Source organism: Hipposideros armiger, unplaced genomic scaffold (genome assembly GCF_001890085.2).
Source record: "Hipposideros armiger isolate ML-2016 unplaced genomic scaffold, ASM189008v1 scaffold_252, whole genome shotgun sequence".
Lineage (NCBI taxonomy): Eukaryota > Metazoa > Chordata > Mammalia > Chiroptera > Hipposideridae > Hipposideros > Hipposideros armiger.
This window is the reverse complement of record NW_017731602.1, coordinates 1,427,571-1,431,743: the sequence shown is the minus strand read 5'-3', so window position 1 is coordinate 1,431,743 and position 4,173 is coordinate 1,427,571. Positions and strand designations below refer to the sequence as shown.

Sequence of the window (4,173 nt, the reverse complement as noted above, 5' to 3'; positions counted from 1 at the left end):
AAAAAAAAAAGATGCTCAAAAAATATATAAAAAAAAAGTAAGAACTTTTGCTTTTCAAAAGACTGTTAAGAGAATGCAAGAAAATATTTATGAAAGCTTTATCTGACAAAGGGCTTGTATCTATAATACATAAAAGCTCTTACTACTCACAATAAGAAAACAACTCAATTTTTTTAAATAGACAAAAGATTTAACAGACAAGTCTCAAAATATATATATATACACAAATAGAAAAGAAGCACATGAAAAGATGATCAACATCATTATTCAATAGGAAAATGCAAATTAAAACTACAATGAGATATAACTAGATATAATGTATTCACTAGAGTGACTAAAATTAAAATATTAATAATACCAAATGATAACAAGACTGTGGAGCAATTGAACTTTCATACATTGCTAGTGGGAATGTAAAATGATACAATCACTTTGGAAACAGCTTAAATTATACATTTAAAATTGGTGAACTCTATGAAACTTATACCTTAATAAAGCTGAATTTTAAAAATCAACTTGACAAAACATTTTTAATTAGTAAAATAAAATTCTGATAATATCTTGTAGTGGTTTAACATTTTTGAAATAGAAGCCAATTTTTTCCTCTATTGTTCTTTGATTCCTCTTCCATTCAAGCAGTAGAAAAGCTCAGCTTGCCTCAGGAATAGCAGTGACAGCAAAAAGCAGAAATAAAGAGTCTTTTTCTTGACCTATGAATTTCAAAATCCTGGGCCTTGAAAATAACAGAAAGGACTCAGAACATCTGCTTACCAAAGCCAGGCAGGTGAATAACATAAAACAAAAGAGAATGTGGGACTAGAGGGAGCAAGCCCTGTAAGGAGCCACTGAGCAGCTCCAGCTGATTTTTACTGTATGGAAATGTGGCTCCAGTGTTGCCAGGTCATTTTTCCCCCAAAAGAAATCTGGAAATCCAGATTTTTATGTTAATTTTCCCAATTTTTGAAATACTTTCCAAGCAAATGGCACACCTGTGGGTCAAATACAGCCCATGGATTTACAACATCTGGTACAAAGCACAGATTTTTGAACACTTTAAAAAAAAAAGAGAGAGAAAACCTTCTCACTCTGTAGACCTGATGAAAATTCCCTAGAAGGAAGAAATGAAGAGTCAAAGGAACAACAGATAGATATTGTTTCTACAAGAAAACAGAGGCAATCTGTGTCCCGTTTCCTTTGTACAGACTCAGGGAGACAGGAAGATCCTGCAGAATTGGATGGATAATGTGAGAGGCAAACAAATTTATTAGCCTCATAGAGTTTCCCAGGCCCCACCTGGCCCCAGAGAGGCTTAGACAAGTGGCACTATCAGGGAATTCCCCACATCTTAGTGGAGTTTGGGGACCACAGAAAGGTCACAACGTAATCAACAGCATGGAAATTGCAGGAAGAGTTGCTTTACCAGCTAAAGTTGTGGGATGAGAATAAGGGATAAGTCAGCAGCAGCATGTGATGACCCGAACTAACTTTAAATGATCGGTAACACTGAACAAAGTGAGTAAAACTCACTCATTCTGCAACAATTTAAATAAATACAATAACAATACCACCAGAATCCACTGGCTCACAATGAGAAAAGTGTAGGTCTAGGCATGAACAAGGAGAAAACAGGAGAGGTTGGCACAATGCACGTACACACACGTGTGTGTGTGTAAAACTGTACTTTTTAATTTTTCCAAAATGACCACATAGTCCTTTAATTTCCAGAAAATAATTAGAAAGTAATTTTTATAATAGAAGACAAGCCTCTTATTTACCCCTTTAATATATTCTTAGAAATTTAACAGCACATTGCTTGATTAAACAGGATTAATGCCCAGCTCTATCTGTTGCAATTACCCTAATAATTTAGGCAAAGTGTCTACTTTAGCTTGAATATTCAGATAATTAGCCAAGTACTTCCAACAGCTGTGGTACAATAGGACCTCTGAGCTTCGGTTTTCTTCTCTGTAACATGCGGACAAATACCTGCACAGCCTAACATTTACAAAAGTATCTAGCCCAGTGTCCGATAAGCCCACAAAAATAGTTACTGAATTAGCCACCACTGATTTCACTTCTACTGGCCTCTGAAAGAACTAATGGAATCTTTCTAGGAAAACAGTCACCTATTCCATCATGGTATTGCTGTACTCTTCTGAAGGTACAACAGACCTTCCAGTAGTGTCATCCAGTGCAATCTATTCCTGAACAACCACTTCCCATTCCTACTGCAGTATTTATATTAATAAATGCAATTGGGTAAGTGCCTAAGAAGTCTCCTGACACACTGCAGCTCTGCTTTTATCTGAGAAAGTATTCCCAGAGTGAAGTGAGTCCACATTGCCTCTCTCCTCTCAACCCTCTAAGTGTGATGACTTGCCAAAACACTTAGAATAAAATCCAAGGACTTCACTGTGGCCTATTAGCCTTTTTGTGATCTGCCTCTGCCTAAGTCCTAACCTCATTCCTACCACTCTCCCCCTCCATCAGCTTCTTGCTGATCCTTGAACACACCAAACATAAGCCTTTGCACTTGACTCATCCCATTGACAGGCCCACACTGCCCTGAAACTCATATAGTTTGTTCCCTCACTTCTGAATGTTCAGACTCCTACTAAAATATCACCTCCAGAGAGAAAACTTCCTTGACTACCCTTTCCAAAGTAGCATATTCTGCAGGCCGGCCGAGTGGCGCGTTGGTTGGGAGTTGGCTTGGGACACCAGCTCTGAGCAGCACGGCCCCCGTTTGGATCCCACATGAGGACCAGTGATACTGCACCCTCTACAGCTAAGATGGTGAACAACAGCTCAACCTGGAGCTAGGCTGCTGTGAGTCGCTGGTGATGGCATAGGCTGCAGCACGGCTGGCCAGCAGCTGGCGTGAGCTTTCTGTGAGCTGCCATGAGCCTCTGTGAGCAGCCATCCAATGGCTGGCAAGTGACTTCCTCACCTGGGGAAGAGTGCAATGATAATACCAACATGGGCCAGTGAAGCGACGTCCTCCACAACTAGACTGAAGAACAAAAGGACAGCAACTTGTCTGTTCCNAGAAAGAAAGAAAGAAAGAAAGAAAGAAAGAAAGAAAGAAAGAAAGAAAGAAAGAAAGAAAGAAAGAAAGAAAGAAAGTTCTACCCTTATCTCATACTTTATATAAAAATTAACCACAAATGGACCATAGACTTAAATGTACGAGCAAAAACTATGAAATTTCTAGAAGGAAACATGAGAAAATCTTTGTGACCTTGAGTTAAATTCTTATGATAGGATGCAAAAGACATGAACCATAAAAAATAAAAATAAAAAATCAGGGCACTGTCCCAAGCTCCTGAGAGTGACAGCACCACAATCTCCTCTCCCTTCTTCCAGAGGCGATAGATAATGCCGGCAAGTTGCCCACAGAAAAAGGGGGAGAGGCAGGGAAGTCTTATGAGATGGCCGCTGCTCCTGGGGGGTCCCGGGGCTACTGACACAGACAGAATCCCAGAGGAAATTGATGGGGACAGAGATGGGGACTTAAAAGAAGCTGCAGCTGAGGAAGACGAGCTCAACAGTCAAGACATCTCAGATTTAACAGTAGTTGAAAGGGAAAACTCATAATTACTTACTCCTGCAGCCAAAAAACTGAAAATAGATACCAAAGAAAAGAGAAGAAGCAGGAAGTGGATGAAGTTGCGATTCAAAAGATGTTAATCCTGGTTTCTTCTTTTTTTCTGAGGAGCCGCTGAACCGTTACAAAACGCATCGCGGTCAGCTTTCCCTCAGGCAGCTATTAGAAAGCTGGTCCAGTCCATCTGGCAGCTCTGTGCCTCAGAATGCGGTTATTGCTGTCTGGTATTTCCAAGGTTTTCATTGGGGGAATAGTTAGAATAAGCACTGGATGTGTGTGAAAAGTGCAGAGAAATGCCACTGCTACAACCCAAACATATGAGGGAGGCTATTTGGAGGTAAAAGTTGAAGGGGCAAATACCCAACTCAAAGCACAAAAAAATCATCTCAAAAGGCCTGGTGCTGAAGGAAGTTCTGGGTCCAGACCAGATTGTGTGAGACTTTTGTACTAGTGCTCTAGAATCTCAGCCCTCCAAGGATTCCATGATGATTTTAATGTCTTTCTCAAAACTGTGATATTTATCACACGTAGAAGGCATGCAGCTTGTTTCATGCTTGCCTTGGCTA

At 40.0% G+C, this 4,173-nt stretch overlaps 1 pseudogene; it reads left to right on the top strand.

The window, feature by feature from the left end:
* Nucleotides 1-2,136: 2,136 nt before the first annotated feature.
* LOC109389950 (transcription initiation factor TFIID subunit 11-like) lies at nt 2,137-3,928 on the top strand (annotated as a pseudogene).
* The last annotated feature ends 245 nt before the right edge of the window (nt 3,929-4,173 follow it).